Source organism: Heptranchias perlo, chromosome 22 (genome assembly GCF_035084215.1).
Source record: "Heptranchias perlo isolate sHepPer1 chromosome 22, sHepPer1.hap1, whole genome shotgun sequence".
Taxonomy (NCBI): Eukaryota; Metazoa; Chordata; class Chondrichthyes; order Hexanchiformes; family Hexanchidae; genus Heptranchias; species Heptranchias perlo.
This window is the reverse complement of record NC_090346.1, coordinates 40,283,254-40,308,400: the sequence shown is the minus strand read 5'-3', so window position 1 is coordinate 40,308,400 and position 25,147 is coordinate 40,283,254.

Genomic DNA, 25,147 nt, shown 5'->3' with positions numbered 1-25,147 from the left:
CTGTAAACTAGGTATGTCGTATGCTCATTGTAGAAGAGGAGAGGGAGCTGCATTGTGAATAGTACCACACATGGGCTGGCCTGATAACTTAAGAGATACTCATGATCCTCTCCGTTGCCAGGGATCAGGCTGGCATTTGGCCTGTGCTCTTATTACAATTTTTTTCAGTATCCTCTCCGTTGGACAAATTATTGATTCTACTATTCTACCCCATTTACTAGAACTGTTGCGAGCAGAATGCCTTCTATAATAGTCTGCCATACTGATCCCCAGACTTGAAACTACTCTGCCCCGGTCTTGTGTACAGAGAACTGTTTTCTCTATTCTGGCCATCTCCAGGGAGTTAATCAGCCACTATTGCAACTGGGTGAAGATGAGTTCCACTGCTGTAGAATGATTCATTTTTGCGTACGAAAGGACAAACAGGATTCACTTCTAGTGTCTTCATCTCATGGCCTACCCAAATACCAAGCAAGCTGAGTGGCCGAGGAGTCAATATTACAAAATCCACCAACTACCTAATTTGGATACATCCTTTATCTCATTACCTTCCCATCGAGGCCATCTGACACAGTCCTACAGCAAACCAATCTACCACCTTCCCAATAGAGTACCAGGAATTGGACTTTTCCACAAACATCTCTGTGTTTGGTCATGCATATGTCCTCCTTCTAAGTAATTCCTTATTAGGGAAGTAGCACAGGTGGATGGCTGCAAGAGTCGGCATCTTTGGAATCAGATCCCAGTGAGAGTCAAGAGCTGTAGAAAGGAGAAAAAAATAAACAATTAACACTCACCCATTGTTGATAAAAATGTCCTGATCAGCCTTCCTCACTTTTAGACATGGTCACTTCTTCAACTTGTCCTTGTGATTACATTTAAAATCTGTCACCTGAATTCAATAGCTATCTGCGTAAAGCAGTGACTTTGGTTCAATTCAATAGTTGACCGATTTCCACAAGTTTCACTGATCTGTTCTCCAGTAGTTTTTAGTGCATGCCGCAGCGCAGGTTCAGACTCTCACACAGTGGGGCGTTACTGCCTAAATCCCATGCCGCTTTAGTGAGTCTTTCATAAATTCATGTTCACTGAGCCCAGTACCTACACCCCCTGCTAATAAAGAGCATGTTGTGCAGATGTCATGTTTGACACTGAAGTGCAGTCTGTTTAGATAATCAAAGCACTCTTCACAAGGGTTTTCATACTCATCTTACCTTGATGTATAATGCATAGAAGACTAACTGGTAGCAGGCAAGTTAACTTCACAGATCACAAGACTGCTTTAGGACAAGCTTGACTGCATGGTTAATGCTGAGTTGGCTAATGGCACACAAATAAAATAGGCTTGTGTGCAAGTAAGGTGAACTGAACACTGCTGTCATGATGTGGCCACTCTGAGGGTCAATCTACATTTAGCAAGCAGGCGTCAAATAAACCAAGACTCACTGTAATTTCTGTGCTCCTGTGAACCAGTTTCGGGTGTGGTGCATTAATGTAAACGTATAACTGTGCAGTGGAAGCAAAAAGTCAAGTCATTCAAGAGACAGATGCAGTGATGGAAGGATTGCAGATTCCTTTGGAATGATGAGCTCATGGGCTGTATGCCCCCCGCCCCCTCCCTCCTCCCCTCCCCACCATGATCTATACTTATCTTTGTGAACTGACTCCTGAGGGCACTAAAACTGGGAAGCTCAACACCTCCTCCAAGAGGCAGCCTCACAGCAGATTACATTTTCTCTACGTTAAAATTGCTACATAAGTGAGAGTTGTTGTTGAAGTCCAGCAACTTGCTATATAAGCAAATGTGGCAGCCATTTTGAACATACCAAGATCCCATCAATAGCAATGAAATGAATAACTCATGAATCCATTTTTGGCGGTCTTGGCTAAGGACGTACGTTGGCCGTACTTTTCTTTGAATAGTGCCATGGGATCTTTAAAGTCTACCTGAACCACCAAAATAAGCTGTTGGGACTTTGGTTTAATATCTCATCTGAAGGACAGTACCGACAACAATGCACCAGTCCCTCAGTGATGTCCTAGAGCATCAGTGTAGTTGACATGCTATAGCCCTGGAGTGCGGATAGAGCCCCACACAACCTTCTGGTTTGAAGGTAAGAGTACTACCAGCAGAGCCAAACTAACACAAAAGCTACTGGATCTGCCTCAACACTACTAGCCTCCGATTCCAATGGTAGATAATACAATGAATGTAACTTCAAATAAGAACGCAAGGTAACAAGAATAAGAAGAGGCCACTCAGTTTCCAGTCACTGCATTAGACTGTGACAAACATAACCCTCATTACCCCCAGATGGTTATTGTATCACACAGAAGGTTATGCATTAAACAGAATACTTTTCTGAAATAACTATAAGAATAGACAAAGCCTGTCAACCATATGAATGTAATACAAAAACAGAACAGATATGGCATATATATGGAAAGCATATTCAACTGAATTCTGACTGTTATTATTACCAGATATCTGAAAAATATCTCTCAGTCAATCCACACCATCATGCTTTATGCTTTCAAAGTGCTGGTTGGTAATAGTCTGAGAGTGAACATTTTTGTGTTTAATTCCTTATGTATATATATTTTTAGCATAGCTTTTAATATCTTCGCATAAATTCCTTTCTGCACTAAATAGCACAGGGAGGAATTAATGTAAAACCTGAAAAGAGGCCACACAGTCAATTAAACCCATTTGCATAGAACTTTCCCATATTTGGTGCACATTAGTTTCTGCTCCAGTTATAACATGAATGGGGAATGCTGCATACAGTCAGCCGAGAGCAAGTGAATCTTGCCCATTGATAACAAATTAAATAGAATGAGAGTTAGGAATGGAATTTAAACTGTAGACAGTTCAGCATTCTACCCTCAAACTTGACTTCCCAATGTTATTATTTCTGTTCTATTTCTCCAATTCCCTCTTGAAGATGTTGTTTCTTGGCTGGGGGATGATTCCACAAGCAGCAGTCACCCTCCGGTACCTTGCCTAAATATTCGTGTGAGACATGATGGAATGTATCAACAGGTTATTGGACCATGTGTAGCATCACAGCTGAATCCAATCCTGTTATCACTCAATGTCCAAAAACATGCATTTCAGAGCTCACTGAACAACAGTCAGGTACTAGAGTCTTGGCAGATTTTCCACACCTTACCCCAGGGTACCCCAGTTTCCTCTCCTTACCACAGGGTACCCCAGTTTCCTCTCCTTACCCCAGGGTACCCCAGTTTCCTCTCCTTACCCCAGGGTACCCAGTGCCAATTGTAGCACCTCTATCATCACCCTGGGTAAGATCATCTAAGTCAGTACAGACTGGGGACCAAATCTCGAGTCTTTTGGATGAGATGTTAAACTGAGATCCCATCTCCCCTCTCAGGTGGACGTATAAGATCCCACGGCACCATTCGATGAAGAGCAGAGGAGTTCTCCTAGTGTCCTGGTCAACATTTATCCCTCAACCAACACCATTAGAAAAACAATTTAATTGGTTATTCATCTCATTGCTGTTTGTGGGACCTTGCTGTGTGTAAATTGGCTACTGTGTTTCCTACATTACAACAGTGACTACACTTCAAAAGTACTTTATTGGCTGTAAAGCGCTTTGGGGCGTCTTGAGGTCATGAAAGGCGCTATATAAATGCAAGTCCTTTTTTTCTTTCTTTACTGGTGTGTATGGAAGCAACTCACACATCTATCGATAAGCCCCATAATCAAATGTTTAAAGAACTTGCTTGAGAAGCAATGCCAGGAAATACAGTACAGATGAATATGTGGGATTGAGGCCTGAAGAGAATCCATAAAATAAACTCCCTCAGCGGGTTGCTCGTGTTAGTGATTATTCCCCCGAGGACTGGCACCTTTTTAATGACAACCAGGAACTAAATTCTGACAGCGAGGGAGCCGATAGGACAATTATTTTGAGCGCAACATATTTAAGAATTTGAATGGCCGCATCAAATTCCATTCACTCTCCTGTCATTTACTAGCGTTCTACACCAGGTGATGTCGTCAGAAGCTGTCAGGTTAAATGATTGCTTCCGTTCAGAAGCAAAGCACAGCCACAAAATGGAAGAAGTGGCTTGAAACATTAGTAAACCAGTTTCCTCAGCATCGAATCAATGCAGATAAATATATAACGGCTTACATTTAAATCCAAATGGTGCAGCGCTGCTAGTTCAATAATTTCAGTGCCAATAAAGGAATTACTTGGCGGGAGTTAATAGTGCATAAATCGACACCTATATCGTTGTCACAAATCTTAAGGTGAAGAAGATGTTTAAGGGGATACCAGCAATAATTAATAGAAAGCAAGTGGATCATGGGTCTGGAACTTCTAATCTAAATATTGATTAATCAATTACAAATTCATTACACCTTTAATTAATTCTCTTACCTCATTTCTGATGATTAACCCCATTTCTCATAATTTCCATTAATTATAATGATTTCTGATTAGTCAGAAGTGACTCAGACAGACAGAACTGAATTTGAAGAAGTGATGCACTGTGTTGAGATAGCAGAGAAGACACCCACTGATGTGTGTATGGGCAGAACTCCCAGTCATGCAGTGAGCCAGTTGTCACATTAGATGGAGGTTTATCAAGGGCATGCTATGAAGTCAACACTTTCACTTCTACCACAAGGGCAGCTGTCAAGCTTGGCAGCACCAGGACTTTCAGGCTTCATCACCAAACCTCGTCTACCAAGGTCTTTGAAACGCGCACATCACAGAAATTACAGGGGTTACCCTGTAATCATTATGAACCCCCACCATTTGAATAATACCCTGCTATGAATATTTGAATAGCCCTTGACCCCGAAGCTTAAGTTTCAATTTGTTGCAAAAATGGTCCAGTCATAAAGAAATTTGTTATGAATGAACCTTTCTCTGAGTCTTCAGTGTCTAGCCCGTAGCAAGGACAAAAATTGCTCATTATCTCGTTCCAATTTTTGACAAGTCATTCATAAAATAGCTTTTATTCATGCAACCAAATATTAGTGATAACACTGACTTATATCAGGAAAGGCTGCGTGGTGGTGTTCTATTTAATGTAATACAGGTGCTGGACTAAAAATAAAAGCTGCTTAATACCAGACTTGCGTACTGAGAAACTGGACTGACTCTTATCACCTGAGTGGGAATTGGTGAATATATATTTACATATCCAAAATTATCAAATCGCATCGTACGAGGCATAACCAGATATTTATTAACCTTTCTCAATAATGTTGAATGGAAACTTGTTATTGTTTGTTCTTGTATTGTCTTTAATTATTTTTTAAATATCTATTCTAAATAGCATAGATGCATTTCAGGGGGAGCTAGATAAGTGGATGAGGCAGAAAGGAATAGAAGGTTAAGTTGATAGGGTTATATAAAGTGGGGTGGGAAGAGGCTTGTGTGGAGCATAAACACCGGCATAGACCTGTTGCCAAATGGCCCGTTTCTGTGCTGTAATTTCTATGTAATTCTAAGTAAATTTACGTGGACTTGTTGATGCTTCCTTCTCCTCATCAAAATATAAAGTTAACAGGAGTAAATCAGAATCAACATCCCTCTTTGCATCAAATCAGCCTTTACCTGCTTTGTTTCCATTAGTTAAGGTGTACAACACTTAAACATTTTACTCTGTACAGAGATGAAGGAGATCTTTCCTGGAAATTTAAGTCAAGGAACAAATAACATGAGATAAATGATCAGCCTTTCTGCTGTCTTTGCCCATCTGAAATAGAATCATAGAGCACAGAGGGAGGCTATTCTGCCCATCGTGCCTGTACCGGCTCTCTGAAAGAGCTACCAATTAGTCCCATTCCCTTGCTCTTTCCCCATAGCCCTGCAAATTTTTTCTTTTTAAGTATTTATCCAATTCTCTTTTTAAAGTTACTATTGAATCTGCTTCCACCACCCTTTCAGACAGTGCAGTCCAGATCATAAGCAAGTTCCAGATCAATTGCATTAAAATGGGAAGAGTGTCACTGGTTAAATTAATGCTTACTCACTGCATTCCTGGGGTTCAAACTCAGTAACATGAAGATCAGATCTACTGTGACAACTGGCCTCGACAATGGAGCACTTAGCTTACAACCTCAGGCGTTTGGGAAATTATTTTTCATTTTGTTTCCAGTGCAATGTGCTGACTTTACAAAGACTGTATTGTGCAGTAGGAATCACTTCTCGGACTGTAAGATTCACATTACAAAATAGAGGGGCTCCAAGCAGATTTCCCTCTCTCCTAAGGACACTGATTCTTTCTGGCATATTGGACCTTGGAGTGCATGTTCACAGATCCCTGAAGGTAGCAGGACAGGTAGATAAGGTGGTGAAGAAGGTAAACGGGATACTTTCCTTTATTAGCCAAGGCATAGAATGTAAGCACAGGGAGGTTATGCTAGAACTGTATAAAACATTAGTTAGGCCATAGCTTGAGTACTGTGTATAGTTCTGGTCACCACATTACAGGAAAGATGTGATTGCTCTAGAGAGGGTACAGAGGAGATTTATGAGGATGTTGCCAGGACTGGAGAATTTTAGCTCTGAAGATAGATTGGAAAGGCTGGGGTTGTTTTCTTTGGAACAGAGGAGGCTGAGGGGTGATTTACTTGAGGTGTATAAAATTATGAGGGGCCTAGATAGAGTGGACAGGAAGGATCTATTTCCCTTAGCAGAGAGGTCAATAACCAGGGGGCATAGATTTAAAGTAATTGGTAGAAGGATTAGAGGGCAGCTGAGGAAAAAAAATTTCACCCAGAGGACGGTGGGGGTCTGGAAGTCACTGCCTGAAAGGGTGGTAGAGGCAGAAACCCTCAACACGTTAAAAAAGTACTTGGATATGCATGTGAAGTGCCGTAACCTACAGGGCTACGGACCAAGTGCTGGAAAGTGGAATTAGGCTGGGAAGTTCTTTGTCGACTAGCACAGACACGATGGGCCGAATGTCCTTCTTCTTTGCCGTAAATTTTTCTATGTTTCTATGTTCCGCCCATCCCGACAACCCTCAGTACCTCACTGATGACAATGAGCATCGGCAGGTTATCCAACCATGAAGGGCATCACAGCTATGCATGGTCCTGTCCTCACAGCAGATGGCTTGAACATCAAGGAAGCCAGGAAATGCTAAATGATTTTTCCCCTTTCTAATTTAGGGGCCCTAAGACCAATTATAACATCTCAATGCTGCCTAGCTAAGATCAGCTCAGTGAAGCCTTCACTCAATAGGTCATTGAGAAGCTCAAAGTGCAGAAGTTAAGAATGACTGAGAGTTTAACCTATGTAAAAATCCTTACAAGTCAGTAAAAATATCTGCTTCCCTAACTATTTTGGACTCGCGATATATAATTTTTAAATTCTATCCTTCCCTCCCACCCCTTCTATGTAACTCCCTTCTTTAGATTTTCCTGCTCTATGCCATATACCATTCTCTGACTAAGAAGGAACTTGCTTCCAGATATCTCCTAAAGCTGCCTGTGGAAGTGGCAAGGACAGGCTTCACTTCCCATTGCCAGAACTCCTGGACTCCCTTCACGGTGGAACAGTCTATTTGTGTGCCAATTAAAAGAAAATGAACAATTTGAGCAATGTGGAACTCACTGCAGACCCTGAAATCATCTTTTTTTAATTCATTCGGGGGATATGGGTGTTGCTGGCAAGCCCAGCATTTAGTGCCCATCCCTAGTTACCCTTGAGAAGGTGGTGGTGAGCCGCCTTCTTGAACCGCTGCAGTCTGTGTGGTGAAGGTACCCCAAAGTAAACTTTGCAAGTCGCCTCACATATTATTGTGGTATGGTCCAGCGTTTTAAAGTCATCCTTTGCATAGATACAACAAGCTTTCAAATTCAGCCCTGAAGCACATTGTGCACTTAATTATAGAGCTGGATAAATGTTCATGGCCTTGAAAGTCCGTGGTGGGGGAGGGGGGGTTGGTTGTCTTGATTTCCCGCCATAACTATGGCTGGAGAGTGGCAGAATTCCCAGGGACAAAAGGCATAAGCGGCCGTCCTCAGCCGTTCACTTTGGGGGTTCTGCGGGTCTGCTGCTGGAGTTAGGATCATTTCAGGGCTTAGATTTTTAACCCGGGTGCAATCAAATCAAATTTTAACTGATCGGAAGTCCAAGAATTGCATTTTTGGATACATGAAAGAAAGGTCTCGATATATAACAGTTAAGCACACACAAGGAATTCTGTTCACTGCTTTGGATTGTAGATGCTTCCTCATGCTGCATTTTTCTTCATTTATTCTATTTTGTGCCGATTCATGCAAGTAGATTTCTTTAATGATAGTAAGAGCCAAAGCAATGAATGAGAAAATGTTATTCAAACCAGCAATCAGACCATTGTGTCAGCCATGGCTCAGTTGGTAGCACTCTCGCCTCTGACGTTGTGGGTTCAAGACCCACTCCAGAGACTTGAGCACCTAATCTAGGCTGACACTCCAGTGCAGTACTGAAGGAGTGCTGCCTGGATGAGATGTTAAACCATGTCGGCCCTCTCAGGTGGATGTGAAAGTTCCCGTGCCACTATTTCGAAGAAGGGCAGGAGAGTTCTCCCCGATGTCCTGGCCAATATTTATTCCTCAACCAACCAACATCACTAAAAAAAAGATTATCTGGTCATTATCACATTGCTGTTTGTGGGACCTTGCTGTTTGCAAATTGGCTTCTGCGTTTCCTACATTGCAACAGTGACTACACTTCAAAAGTACTTTCTTGGCTGTAAAGTGCTTTGGGACCTTCTGAGGTCATGAAAGGTGCTATATGAATGCAAGCCTTTCTTTTCTTTCTATATACAAATTGGCTCTATCCACCTATTTAATCTCCTAAAGGAGGTTCTGCAAAGTTTCTTCCTTGTCCAATCCCCACAAGTTGAATGAAATCCCAGATATCTATTTTGTGGATCTGCAGATATGTGAGCTGTACCCTGCATACGTGCACATCTGGTTATCAGTCACACATGCATGAACGCTACATAATTTACCTTTGACTGGTCGCCTCCCATGGCATGGATTTCTCGTGGCTCCAGGGCTGGACATGTTACTGCTGCGGTCATGCACGTGTGACTGACATGTAGCCGTTTCTGTCGTTGAGCATGTATGCAAGGTACAGTTCATGCACACGCACGAGCGACAAGCACAAAGGAGAGGCAGGGTTCCAGTCGAGGCTGGGAATGAGGCAATAGCAATTCTGAGGCTCCAGATAGAATGGAGACTTTTGCGGGCAAAAGTTGGCGGAGTTTTCGGAAGATGGGATGGTTAAGTTTGGAGGTTTTTTTCCAGAAGGGTTGATTTTTTTAAAAATGTGTTTATTATATCATAAACTGTACTTTTAGGGTATATATTAGGGTAAGTGGAAAACTAACATGAAAGAACTTTGAAAGCATGTTTTCAAGGATGTGACTGATTCCATTTTTATGAATGATAATTTTTCTGAGATAGTAAATGTGTTTGAGATTTTCACTTTCTATTAATTTCTATCAGTGAATGCGACATTTCAGCCAATCAGCATATTTCACACTCAATGGACCCAATACACAAAAAAAATCAAAGGCAGATAGATAGAAATCCTCAATCTGTTTTTAAATTGGTTACAGTTTCCCTATTGCAGTTTTGCCATCAGACTTCACACCTTCTGATAGCACCACCAATTTCTCCTAACACAGCTGCCATTATGAACAGTATCTTTTGCCTTATTCCTTTGTGTCCTGTGACAGAAAGATTTTTTTAAAAATAACTTTTAACCTGTTTTTTTACTGGAAAATATGTGTGGTCTTCCTTTGTGACAGAGAGTTTGCTCTAATGAATAATACATTTTCTTTTTCTGAGTTATAACACTGCTTCTACACAATCTACGATTGTACATTAAAGACCCTCTGTGATATTAGAATTTTCAGTGTTAATGAAAAACTGATGACTTCATGGAGTTTGGACTGTTGTCTTGGATATTTATCAGCTGTTATAAGATGTTAGTTAGCAATTTATAAGATTACACGAACTAATCATTGAACAATAGCCTTCATCAGATATTTTAAATAGTGAATTGACAATTGGAACAGTCACTCTTTCTCTCAATGACCTGCTGTATTTGATCTATCTTTATAATTTTAGTTCAAAACCTTTCTTCACAATCAGTTCTTTTGTGGAGTTAAGTCAAAGTTAAAAAAGAAAAACCAAGACTTAACCAAGACAGTTGCCATCTTGACCAGGGAAAGCGTCAAGTGAGAGAGGGAACAAATTCAGGCTAGCTATTTGAGAAGATCTTACCAGGCAGAAATTCCACCATTTCTATCAACTTCTCAGTACTATTCTGAGGAGATGGCAATATCTTAGCGGAAAGTCACTGGGACTGTTTCACAAAATGGCTTCAGTTTCCTCCGTCCTTGGCTCATCAATGTTCTCTTCGTAGTGACTGCGTTTCCTGCTCTGCCAGTAGCTCCTTGTAATTGAGAAACTGGACACTGGGGAAATAATTTCTGCTATTTTGCTTCTTTGAGCTATGGTATTTACCTGCAAATATAATAATTTCTCTAGTTAGCCCAGTCAGTCTACTGCCCATATTCTAAGTCCCGTTCACTCATCACCATGGTGCTTGTTGGCCTACATTGGCTCCTGGTCCGGCAACACCTTGATTTCAAAATTCTCATCCTTGTTTTCAAATCCCTCCAAGGCTTCGCCCCTCCCTATCTCTGCAACCTCCTCCAGTCCTACAACCCTCTCCGATTTTCTCGTTCTCCTCCTTTAAGGAAAGAAGTGACAATGCAAGCTGGTGTTTTAACCTAAAAAGCCAACTGGTTCACTAATGTCCTTTAGCGAAGGGAACTGGCACATCTGTCCAGTCTGGCCTACATGTGATTCCAGTTCCACAATGTGCGGTTGATTCTTAGCCTTCAGACCAGCTAGGGATGGGCAATGAATTTTGCCTTGCCAGTGTTGCCCACATCTCAAGAATAAATAAATAAAGTCGGAGATGTGCTTAAAAGAGGTGCATTTACTGAATGGGAAATAGGACATCCATAAGCATTGAGGCACCACATAAGAGCTGCAGAAATTGCAAAGCATTCTTTAAATAAGGCCATGGTTTTCTTTGGGAAGATATCAAAATACCTGCTGGTTTTGAAGACATCAGAGAGAATAAAAAGATCCTATTCCAACCTTCCCAACAGTTCAATAAACACAACCTTTTCTGGCCAAACCCCATCTGAACCTGTGCATAAAAAGAACCAGCTTACATTGCAAAGTGCCACTCCGCGCCCTCACAGAATTAAATTCTAACAACGGAATTTTGAATAGATTTGGTGAAATACTTCATTTGGAGAGAATTTGAATAAACAGTAAATCTTAAATAGCAGAACTCTTTTGTCTGAGTATGAGCATTTAGACATACTTTCTTAAGTATCAAAGTTTCATTATGCAACAAAAAGTTGGATTTAGATGGAGCAAGTCCATCATCTGCAAGATGGAGTTTGTAAACGAGCAGGAACTGCTGAATGCTGTTGTATGTAAAGTTATTTAAAACCATAATAGATCGAGCATTTTTTTTTCTTTTTAGTCAATGCTGGACTATTAGGAACCTTAACAACTAGGTAACATAAGACCAACATGTCTCTTACATGACACAGCAGTAACTTGTGTCGAAATAATAGCTGTTTGAAAGTAAGCCTGCAATTACCAATAAGCCTATAGACTAATAGAGTATGGATTCACCCTAATCACAGGATGATTTTCTGATCTCGCCATTATGCCGGAGGTAGGCAACAATTAATGGGCAGATGTTACTTCCCCATAGGGCAGGGAGGGTGCGGGCTTTGGAAATATATCGCCGTTCCTTCATCGTCGCTGGGTCAAAATCCTGGAACTCCCTTCCTAACAGCACTGTGGGAGAACCGTCACCACACGGACTGCAGCGGTTCAGGAAGGCGGCTCACCACCACCTTCTCGAGGGCAATTAGGGATGGGCAATAAATGCCGGCCTTGCCAGTGACGCCCACATCCCGTGAACGAATAAAAAAATTTTTTAAAAAGTTGCCCAACTTCCCGTTCAGGAAATGAAGCATTACATTTACCAATTTAAGATTAAGTGAGACAGAATAAAAGTTTTTTTTAAATCAACAGCAACTATTTCACATGCACTTTATCTCTGAGGAGAGTCATCACGTATTATGATCAGGATTCTATCAAATACTAGTCTTTTCGCGTACATTGCGATTGAATTGGATGAGGTTTGCCGAGTTCAACAATCAATCATATCCTAAAGAGAACTAGCCAAGTTTTTCACTGAACTCAATCATAATAATGCCTCTTCCAATTTAGTTGGGCTTGTGAGATATTGAAATGAAATTGTTTTTTTTAAACTGCCAATGCAATCTTTGTGTTCACTTCTGGAACACACAGCTGGTAGGGGTGATTGTTCTTTAACTTATGGGTTTTCAAACAAGGGACCCCAAACCTTAATTAGTCCATGAGGGGATCCCAGGAGGTACTGAAATCATTTCTGTCTGTCTTTCATCAGATTTCTGTTCACTTGCTAGCACTTTATTCCTATTGTTGATTTCTGCAATGATAGTACTGTTTTGCTTTGGATAATTGACACTGCCTTTCAAAATCTAGGATAGGGGGTTCCAAAGAGTGTGCCAACATTTGAAGGGATTGGTCCACACAGAAGAGGCTGAAAGCCACTGCTTTGATTCAGGACCAAATAGGTATTTGGTTCAGGATCCAGTGTACAGTTTATATCAGGTACAAACTGCCAATTTACTCACAGTTGATGCACTAGAGAGCCTGGTGTGTGTGGGTATGTGCCTCCTCACTCACTTGTACAGCCAAAGTGAAACTGCCTACAATAAATGCTACTCTAAAGTTCCTCCAAAACTTGGAGTCCCACTGCACATGTACAGGTACTTAATGTATGTTGCATCTACAACGGTGCTCAGAGTTTTAAAGGGAGCCAGAAGGTGCTCCACTCTTTACAACAAACTGCACACACACATTCAGTCTGCTTACCAGAGTCACACCAAGCGCACTCCAACTCTTGGCGGGAAGTACATAGACTGCTTTTACACTGCGCACATAGCGTGATATATATTGATTCCTAGGGTAGTGTATCATTTCCAGTTGTTATTTGGAGTTGGCACGATCGTGTTCCAGTTTCAAGCCAGTGGTTTATATTTGTCTTGTTGGAGGCAGAACAGCTGAATCAGAATGCAACATGGCTGCTTCATAACAAGTGGAAAATCAGCTTGGAGTTTTGGGTATAAAGAGGACATCAACTCCTGTACATGTTTGCTGCAAACTGAGTAATGTATATGCCACTCATAACAGAGGAATCATGGTCTGAGAATAAGATAAGCTGGGCTGGTGATGGACAGTTCAGTTATCTAGCTTATCAGATCAGTGCAGCATTTGTCTTAATGATATACAGTCAGTGCCTCAGCTAGGATTTCTGCTGATGATCATTGTTCAGCTATCACTGCTCTAGTGTGCTCATCTATTACCATTGGACAAGGGCAGGACTCAACAAAGCTGAGCAGTCCTCTCAGTCAAAAAAGTTGTCAACACTCATAAAATAAAAACAGAAAGTATTGGAAACACTCAGCAGGTCAGGCAGCATCTGTGGAGAGGGAAACAGAGTTAACGTTTCAGATCGATGACCTTTCATCAGACTCATATAGGGGTAATTTTAACCTAACTTGCAGGAAAGCCACAGGATCGGGTGCAATGCTGGTTTTATACCCAGGCCGATTTTATTCTCCATCAAAGTCAACGGAGAGTAATATTGGGCAGGGTGTAAAACCAGCGTTGCACCCGATTCTGGTAGCTTCCCGATGGGCCAGTTAGGTTAAAATTGTCCCCCACTGGGACAAGGTACTGGAAGGTTGCCGGCACTGACTTCAGATGGAGAAGGGAGAAAATTAGGAGAGAACAATAACTTATATCCATTCTCCACACAAACATTTACATTTCCTGGAAAAAGCTGGTTACAGATTTGGATGAAAAGTTATTGGTTTCAGTACTTTTCTTGTTGCGTTTGAAAGGATTCTGTGTTCTTTACAGTAAAATATGCTCAATCATTCTGATAAACCATTTACCTGACCATAGCCTAAATATACAGCCAGTGACAGAGACATTCATCTCCTGTGCACTACTTATACATAGAATGCTGCAAACATTAAATTTAGATCTGCAGGTCAATTAGACAACACATGGTGCTGTACATATTCAAAGTCCACAGTCCCTGGTGAAAACCCAATAAGCATTGATCACAGAGATGTTTGGACTATGTAGGACGCACAAAGACATTTGACAAACACTTCAGAAAGAGGGCCTTTCAGCAAAGTTTCCATTGCATTCCTAAATACATGACTCCTATATAGAAAGCAGCAGTCAGTGAAATAAATAACACTCAGCCCTCATACAGCATTCTTTTGTATTCATACATTTTCACATTTGAGAGAATTGAATGTGCTTCACATTCTGTAATTATTAATAATTCTTTATATTAAATTGTCCATCTTGGTTTATCTTTGTGGCCCAAATGGAATCTCCCAAATTAACTGTTAGAATCTTCCTACCATGCAATATGATAGCTTCTTCATATTCCATGAAACTCATTTTGAAAAAATGAATTTATTTTTCAATGGCCTTGGAACAAATTTCTAAATTCCCACTGGAAGGAAGAATGAAGACATTTTGTTTTGCTCATTGGAAATCTGTTTATTTTCATAAGATTGTTGAGCATTCTAACTGTGTTGTATGTTTACATAGCTTAAGTATACAGAACATATATGACAATTATGCCTCAGGTAAGAGATAACGTGCTAAGAGGTGATAGGTGGGAGAGGGACACTGCCTCTGACTGATGCCTCACGTACTTTACTGAGTGTCTACTGATGGTAAGCCCAGATTCCACAGCAGGGATGTAAAGTAATTATGGTGCTGAGACCTAACCAACCCGAAAAAGTTGGGTATCCTTGGTGCCTAATGTTATCAGTGCCTCCCTGTGTGGCAAGTGGCATCTGTTCTGAGTACTGTTGAGCTGACATCTCAATCTGCCCAGACAAACCAACATTGATATTCGTCACTAAGTGGATTGTACACACCTACCCCAGCCATTCGGCATGGCACTTTATTCAGAAACAAAGTCCTGAATTGCAACTGTGAATAATGCAGTTTATCTGTTGTCCTGGTTGCTGTTAAATCTGCCTTGCCATGAAAAAGGGATAGCTTCCACTGCACTGGGAGTCTTGGGCAAAATGGACAACTCTGGAAAGGCAGTATTTATTGCCCATCCCTACTTGCCCTGAGGGTGGGAATCCGGTGGGACAGCCATTACGTCAAGAGGGATGGTGGGATGGGGGGACTTTTCAAAGCTGGTCAGCCGAGTGAATAATTAAAGCAGCAGGCAGCATGATGTCATCCAGGGCCACCTGATTCTCCGATGCAGCCATAAAGGTGCTCATAGAGCAAGTGAGCAACAGGAAGGAGGTGCTCTTCCCCTCCAATGGGCGGGGGTGACCTTTCAAATTAGCCAGCAGCAATGGAGATGGGAAGCTGAGCAGGTCAGTGGCAGCAGTGTTGTTTAGAGGACCTGGCTGTAGTGCAGAAATAAATTTAACGATCTGACCAAGACAGCTTATTCTCCATACAGCTGTGTACCACCGTACTTTAGCCCAAGCACTTTTAATCCTTCCCATATCCACTTCAGGTGTCAGCCTTGGCTAACCCTCTGAGGCAGAAGGTAATGAGATCAAGACCCACTTTGGAGATTTGAGCTCATAATCTAGGCTAACTCTTCAGTACAGTACTGAGGGAGTGCTGCACCATGGGAAGTGCCGTCTTTCAGATGAAACATTAAACCAAGGCCGCATCTGCCCTCTTAAGTGGATGTAAAAGAAAGATTTGCATTGAAACAGCAATGTTTACGACCTCAGGATGCCCCAAAGCGCATTACAACTAATGAAGTACTTTTGAAGTGTAGTCACTGTTGCAATGTAGGAAAGGCAGTAGCCAATTTGTGCACAGAATTGTCCCACAAACAGCAATGTGATAATGGCCAGATAATCTGTTTTAGGTGTTGGTTGAGGGATAAATGTTGACCAGGACACAGGAAGAAACACCCCTGTTCTTCTTCGAATGGTGCCATGGGATCCATTACGTCCACCTGAGGGGGCAGACGGGACCTCGGTTTAATGTCTCATCCAAAAGACGGCAGCTCCAACAGTGCACCATTCGCTCAGTACTGCACTGGAGTGTCAGCCTAGATTGTGTGCTCAAGTCTGTGGACTGGGACTTGAACCCACAACTTTCTGATTCAGAGGCGAGAGTGCTACCACAGATGACACTGTAATCCTGTGGCACTATTCACAAAAGAGCAGGTGAGTTCCCTTGGTATCCTGATCAATATATATCCCTCAACCAACTTCTTTAATTTCAGATGATCTATTTACGACTTCAACTACTGGACGTTTGGCACACAAGAATTTCTTGCTTCCAATTAAGAAGCACTTTACAACTTTAGGACTTTGAGGTACAACACTAATAACAAAATACCTATTGACTCAGCACAGTACACACCAGGTAAACACTGCCACGCTGGTACTGTTTGGCTCATGTTTGTCCCAGTCTACTGCTGTTAGTGTGTATTATGCACTGAGCAAGCTGCACGCCCGTTGTAGAGGAGTGGATATTTGCAAGCAGGACAGGCTGCATCCAGTTGTCTGGTATTTAGTGATAAATCCAGAAGTCACGTAATAAGTGTACACCAGAGCTAGTTCTTGCACAGTGTGCATTGCATTAGCTATGAGGGATGCAGGCCAAGCAGGAAGTATTTATTGAGCACGTGCATCATTGTCGCAGTGAAATTTTGATTTAATTAATTATTGATTAAAAACAATAACGGCCCAAATCTCTCTCCACATTGATTCAACAGTGGAAAAGATTCATAACTCACCAGAGCCTCATATGTTATAAATTGAAGTGCCCTCTACAATTCTGTTTGTTTAGCTTACAAAGTGCATTCAAATGACAAGACCGAGGCTTACAAAGCAGCCAACCTATTCTTCAATACACTGGACAACAATTGTGTATCTGCAACAGCTGAATTGATATCATGCAGGGATATTTAATATAACACACAAATTACATTCCTCTCACAGCCTCTTCAGCCACTTACAAGGACGCTGCAGTGTTCAATTCAATTAGCAATACTTCAAACTTGAAGAGAGGGCAACTTTGTTTTTAAATTCTCTTTTTTTCCCTCAAAGCTTATACAAAAGGAGAATTGGAAAATGATTCAGTGATGCAGTGCACATGGAATGAAAGAAGAAAGTGCTTCCTAAAGGGTTTTAAGAGAAGAAATTACTGCTCGGTGAGCCACTTTCAATCAAAGAAGAAGATGACTTCTGATAAAGAATGGGACTGCACATATGTGGCACAATACCATTTAGGATTTCAGCAGCTGTGAGGTGTATGGAGCCAGTTTAGCTCATCCCTTCCTCAGTAAGTAGACTTTGCATTCAATAGCCGAGATCACTAACGCATTGATCCCCAAATACACGGGGCCACCAGTTTTCTGCTTATAATGCCATATAACTTCAGTTCCTTCTTTTCAATTCCGAGGACATTTAACTTCAAATGATTTCTATTTCCAGTGTTCTCCAATGCATCGAAACACATTGCTCTTCCCTTACATGATTAGGTTGTCAAGACTCAATCACTGTCACAATAGCAGCGTCCTATCAGCAGCTGCACCTCCCACGACTGCAGTGCAATTTGATGCAGAACTAAAAATCTGTTCTTCACACATTGCAAATGAGTGAGAACTAACAAAATAAATAGGCTAGCTGACATGTCGAGCAAGACATAGGCTGCACTGTGATCAATCCGCTCCTATCACTCAAGCCTTCCTTGTGCCTGTTGTTCTTTTGGAATTTTTGGTAAAAAAAGGGACTTAGGGGTTCAGGTACATAGATCATTGAAGTGTCATGAACAGGTGCAGAAAATAATCAAGAAGGCAAATGGAATGTTGGCCTTTATATCTGGAGGACTAGAGTACAAGGGGGCAGAAGTTATGCTGCAGCTATACAAAACCCTGGTTAGACCGCACCTGGAGTACTGTGAGCAGTTCTGGGCACCGCACCTTCGGAAGGACATATTGGCCTTGGAGGGAGTGATGCGTAGGTTTACTAGAATGATACCCGGACTTCAAGGGTTAAGTTACGAGGAGAGATTACACAAATTGGGGTTGTATTCTCTGGAGTTTCGAAGGTTAAGGGGTGATCTGATCGAAGTTTATAAGATATTAAGGGGAACAGATAGGGTGGATAGAGAGAAACTATTTCCGCTGGTTGGGGATTTTAGGAGTAGGGGGCACAATCTAAAAATTAGAGCCAGACCTTTCAGGAGCGAGATTAGAAAACATTTCTACACACAAAGGGTTGTAGAAGTTTGGAACTCTCTTCCGCAAACGGCAATTGATACTAGCTCAATTGCTAAACTTAAATCTGAGATAGATAGCTTTTTGGCAACCAAAGGTATTAAGGGATTTGGGCCAAAGGCAGGTATATGGAGTTAGATCACAGATCAGCCATGATCTTATCAAATGGTGGAGCAGGCATGAGGGGCTGAATGGCCTACTCCTGTTCCTATGTTCCTATGTTCTAATTGTTTACCAATCCAGCAGATGGAGGCTTCCTCCACCTTGGACTCCTTGCACCATTTGTTGATGGCTGTTTTGGTTAGACAACAACAACTTGCATTTATAGAGCACCTTTAACGTAGTAAAACATCCCAACGTGCTTCACAGGAGCGTAATCAAACAAAATTATTAACGAGACAGTAGCGGAACATTTGGATAAATATAATTTAATAGGACAAAGTCAGCATGGCTTTACGAAGGGGAAGTCGTGTCTGACAAACTTGCTTGAGTTCTTTGAGGACATAACGTACAGGGTGGATAAAGGGGAACCAGTAGACGTAGTGTATTTAGACTTCCAGAAGGCATTCGACAAGGTGCCACATAAAAGATTATTGCTCAAGATAAAGAATCACTGGATTGGGGGTAATATTCTGGCATGGGTGGAGGATTGGTTATCTAACAGGAAGCAGAGAGTTGGGATAAATGGTTCATTCTCGGACTGACAACCAGTAGCCAGTGGTGTTCCGCAGGGGTCGGTGCTGGGTCCCCAACTCTTTACAATCTATATTAACAATTTGGAGGAGGGGACCAAGTGTAACATATCAAAGTTTGCAGATGATACAAAGATGGGAGGGAAAGTAGAGAGAGAGGAGGACATAAAAAACCTACAAGGGGATATAGACAGGCTGGGTGAGTGGGCGGAGATTTGGCAGATGCAATACAATATTGGAAAATGTGAGGTTATGCACTTTGGCAGGAAAAATCAGAGAGCAAGTTATTATCTTAATGGCGAGAAACTGGAAAGTACTGCAGTACAAAGGGATCTGGGGGTCGTAGTGCAAGAAAATCAAAAAGTTAGTATGCAGGTGCAGCAGGTGATCAAGAAGGCCAACGGAATGTTGGCTTTTATTGCTAGGGGGATAGAATATAAAAACAGGGAGGTATTGCTGCAGTTATATAAGGTATTGGTGAGACCGCACCTGGAATACTGCATACAGTTTTGGTGTCCATACTTAAGAAAAGACATACTTGCTCTCCAGGCAGTACAAAGAAGGTTCACTCGGTTAATCCCGGGGATGAGGGGGTGGACATATGAGGAGAGGTTGAGTAGATTGGGACTCTACTCATTGGAGTTCAGAAGAATGAGAGGTGATCTTATTGAAACATATAAGATTGTGAAGGGGCTTGATCGGGTGGATGTGGTAAGGATGTTCGCAAGGATGGTTGAAACTAGAACTAGGGGGCATAATCTTAGAATAAGGGGCTGCTCTTTCAAAACTGAGATGAGGAGAAACTTCTTCACTCAGAGGGTAGTAGGTCTGTGGAATTTGCTGCCCCAGGAAGCTGTGGAAGCTACATCATTAAATAAATTTAAAACAGAAATAGACAGTTTCCTAGAAGTAAAGGGGATTAGGGGTTACGGGGAGCGGGCAGGAAATTGGACATGAATTTAAATTTGAGGTTAGGATCAGATCAGCCATGATCTTATTGAATGGCGGAGCAGGCTCGAGGGGCCGGTTGGCCTACTCCTGCTCCTATTTCTTATGTTCTTATGTTCTAAAATTTGACACCGAGCCATATAAGGAAATATTAGGACAGCTTGGTCAAAGAGGTAGGTTTTAAGGAGCGTCTTAAAGGAGGAGAGAGAGGTAGAAAGGCGGACAGGTTTAGGGAGGAAATTCAGAACTTAGGGCCTAGGCTGCTGAAGGCATGACCGCCAGTGGTGGAGCGATTAAACCGGGGATGCGCAAGAGGTCAGAATTGGAAGAGCGCAGAAATCTCGGAGGGTTGTAAGGCTGGAGGAGGTTACAGAGATAGGGAGGGATTTGAAAATAACTAGTCTTATGCTTTGTGTCGTCAACACTGGGGTGAGCTTTCAAGCCAATTCTTTAACCTGTAATTTATCTGGTGCTTTTACAAATATGGACAAATATAGGGGGTACGGTAGCACAGTGGTTATGTTACTGGACTAGTAATCCAGAGGCCTGGACTAAAATCCAAAGTCTATGAGTTCAAATCCCGCCACGGCAGCTGGTGAATTTAAAATTCAATTAATTAAATAAAAATCTGGAATTAAGATACTAGTATCAGTAATGATGGCCATGAAACTACCGGATTGTCGTAAAAACCCATCTGGTTCACTAATGCCCTTCAGGGAAGGAAACCTGCTGTCCTTACCCGGTCTGGCCTATATGTGACTCCAGACCCACAGCAATGTGGTTGATTCTTAATTGCCCTCTGAAATGGCCTAGCAAGCCACTCAGTTGTAAAATCTCGCTACGAAAAGTCATAATAAGAATAAAACCGGACGGACCACTAGGCACCGGACACGACAATGGCAAACCAAGCCCAGTCGACCCTGCAAGGTCCTCCTTACTAACATCTGGGGACTTGTGCCAAAATTGGGAGAGCTGTCCCACAGACTAGTCAAGCAACAGCCTGACATAGCCATACTCACAGAATCATACCTTTCAGCCAACATCCCATACTCTTCCGTCACCACCCCTGGGTATGTCCTGTCCCACCGGCAGGACAGACCCACCAGAGGTGGCAGTACAGTGATATACAGTCAGGAGGGAGTGGCCCTGGGAGTCCTCAACATTGACTCTGGACTCCATGAAATCTCATGGCATCAGGTCAAACATGGACAAGGAAACCTCCTGCTGATTACCACCTACTGTCCTCCCTCAGCTGATGAATCAGTCCTCCTCCATGTTGAGAAGCACTGAGGGTAGCAAGGGCACAAAATGTACTCTGGGTGGGGGACTTCAATGTCCATCACCAAGAGTGGCTCGGTAGCACCACTACTGACCGAGTCCTGAAGGACATAGCTTCCAGACTGGGCCTGCGGCAGGTGGTGAGCGAACCAACACGAGGGAAAAACTTACTTGACCTCGTCCTCACCAATCTACCTGTCGCAAATGCACCTGTCCATGACAGTATTGGTAGGAGTGACCACCGCACAGTCCTCGTGGAGATGAAGTCCCGTCTTCGCACTGAGGACACCATCCAACGTGTTGTGTGGCACTACCACCGTGCTAAATGGGATAGATTCAGAACAGATCTAGCAGCTCAAAACTGGGCATCCATGAGGCGCTGTGGGCCATCAGCAGCAGCAGAATTGTATTCCAGCACAATCTGTAACCTCATGGCCCGGCATATTCCTCACTCTACCATTACCAACAAGCCAGGGGATCAACCCTGGTTCAAATGAGGAGTGCACAAGAGCAGCACCAGGCGTACCTAAACATGAGGTGCCAACCTGGTGAAGCTACAACTCAGGACTACATGCATGCTAAACAGTGGAAGCAACAAGCTATAGGCAGAGCTAAGCGATTCCACAACCAACGGATCAGATCAAAGCTCTGCAGTACTGCCACATCCAGTCATGAATGGTGGTGGACAATTAAACAACTAACGGGAGGAGGAGGCTCTGCAAACATCCCCATCCTCAATGATGGCGGAGTCCAGCACGTGAGTGCAAAAGACAAGGCTGAAGCTGTTTGCAACCATCTTCAGCCAGAAGTGCCGAGTGGATGATCCATCTCAGCCTCCTCCCGATATCCCCACCATCACGGAAGCCAGTCTTCAGCCAATTCGATTCACTCCACGTGATATCAAGAAACGGCTGAGTGCACTGGATACAGCAAAGGCTATGGGCCCCGACAACATCCCGGCTGTAGTGCTGAAGACTTGTGCTCCAGAACTAGCCGTGCCTCTAGCCAAGCTGTTCCAGTACAGCTACAACACTGGCATCTATCCAACAATGTGGAAAATTGCCCAGGTATGTCCTGTCCACAAAAAGCAGGACAAATCCAATCCGGCCAATTACCGCCCCATCAGCCTACTCTCAATCATCAGCAAAGTGATGGAAGGTGTCATCGACAGTGCTATCAAGCGGCACTTACTCACCAATAACCTGCTCACCGATGCTCAGTTTGGGTTCCGCCAGGACCACTCGGCTCCAGACCTCATTACAGCCTTGGTCCAAACATGAACAAAAGAGCTGAATTCCAGAGGTGAGGTGAGAGTGACTGCCCTTGACATCAAGGCAGCATTTGACCAAGTGTGGCTCCAAGGAGCCCTAGTAAAATTGAAGTCAATGGGAATCAGGGGGAAAACTCTCCAGTGGCTGGAGTCATACCTAGCACAAAGGAAGATGATAGTGGTTGTTCGAGGCCAATCATCTCAGCCACAGGACATTGCTGCAGGAGTTCCTCAGGGCAGTGTCCTAGGCCCAACCATCTTCAGCTGCTTCATCAATGACCTTCCCTCCATCATAAGGTCAGAAATGGGGATGTTCGCTGATGACTGCACAGTGTTCAGTTCCATTCGCAACCCCTCAAATAATGAAGCAGTCCGAGCCCACATGCAGCAAGACCTGTACAACATCCAGGCTTGGGCTCATAAGTGGCAAGTAACATTCGCGCCAGATAAGTGCCAGGCAATGACCATCTCCAACAAGAGAGAGTCTAACCACCTCCCCTTGACATTCAACGGCATTACCATCGCCGAATCCCCCACCATCAACATCCTGGGGGTCACCATTGACCAGAAACTTAACTGGACCAGCCATATAAATACTGTGGCTACGAGAGCAGGTCAGAGGCTGGGTATTCTGCGGTGAGTGACTCACCTCCTGACTCCCCAAAGCCTTTCCACCATCTACAAGGCACAAGTCAGGAGTGTGATGGAATACTCTCCACTTGCCTGGATGAGTGCAGCTCCAACAACACTCAAGAAGCTCGACACCATCCAAGATAAAGCAGCCCGCTTGATTGGCACCCCATCCAACACCCTAAACATTCACTCCCTTCACCACCGGCGCACTGTGGCTGCAGTGTGCACCATCCACAGGATGCACTGCAGCAACTCGCCAAGGCTTCTTCAACAGCACCTCCTAAACCCGCAACCTCTACCACCTAGAAGGACAAGAGCAGCAGGCGCATGGGAACAACACCACCTGCACGTTCCCCTCCAAGTCACACACCATCCCGACTTGGAAATATATCGCCGTTCCTTCATTGTCGCTGGGCCAAAATCCTGGAACTCCCTTCCTAACAGCACTGTGGGAGAACCGTCACCACACGGACTGCAGCGGTTCAAGAAGTCGGCTCACCACCACCTTCTCGAGGGCAATTAGGGATGGGCAATAAATGCTGGCCTCGCCAGTGACGCCCACATCCCGTGAATGAATTTTAAAAAATATAGACAGGTGAACTGGAGTGCTCCCTTATACAGCGACTTCAGGTTTCAGTTTAAAAAAATAGATATATGAAGGATTGGGCACAATGTTTATTCATTGGGCATAATGTTTACCAAATATTGAACGGACCTGACCAAATAAATTGGAAATATCCGCCAGTAATTTCCGCAGGGTGGAGGTGGGGGTCTCCCAACATTCGTTCTTTAGGTTGTTTCCCCGTGGTTCCTACCTATCATCCACAGGTTGCTATGAGAGATCGGGGAACCCCCACTGAAATTCTACCCTGTGAAATCTGTCCTTTGGCCAGGTTTTGGATTAAATGGCCTCCCTACAAATCTCCTACTCATACTATAAATATTAAACCGAAATATATGGTAATTATGATCTTTAGTTACGAGAACAAAGAAAGAACTTGCATTTATGTAGCGGCTTTCACAACCTCAGGACATCCCAAAGCGTTTCACAGCCAATGAAGTACTTTTGAAGTGTAGTCCCCAGGAGAACTCACCTGCTCTTCTTCAAATGGTGCCATAGGATCTTTTATGTCCACTTGAGAAAGCAGATACAGCTATAGTTTAACATCTCATCCGAGAGAAGGCACCCCTTCAGTACTGCACTGAATTGTCAGCCTAGATTGTGTGCTCAAGTCTGAAGGTAAGAGTGCTACCACTGAGCCAAGACAGACACGTAAAATATTACACAAAACAAAGGAAGACTTAATTTCAGACTCTGGGGATGTGGGGCATAGTGGCACCGTTCTGTCATAAAAGATATCAAGCAGTCATGACTGGATTGCACATCCCACTTTTATTGCTAGTTTGGTTTTCCAAGTTTAAGGGGTAAATTTGATTTTGGGCAATAGTGTAAAATGGGTGATATCGAACTGGAATCACACATCTCAAGATGATGTTGAACCAGTTAAGTTTTATGGGTATTCATAGCACGGGTTGCACTGCTCCCTCATGCTATTAAACATTATGAACAAACGTTACTGCATCTGTGGCTATTCTAAAATGTGCTTTAAGATGAAGTACCTAGATGAAATTTTGCATTAAAGACCTATACTTCCTTTGGTGACCAAACTGCCACCAGTTATTCCCACTTTTATTGCTAGTTTGGTTTTCCAAGTTTAAGGGGTAAATTTGATTTTGGGCAATAGTGTAAAATGGGTGATATCGAATCAGCCGCCTGTTATACGTCTCTCCTGAGAGAGAGAGAAGTAGAACGAGCAGCTGATCCCATATTGCCGATTTTACACTATTGCTTAAAGTCAAAATTACCCTCTTAGTGTGATTATTGG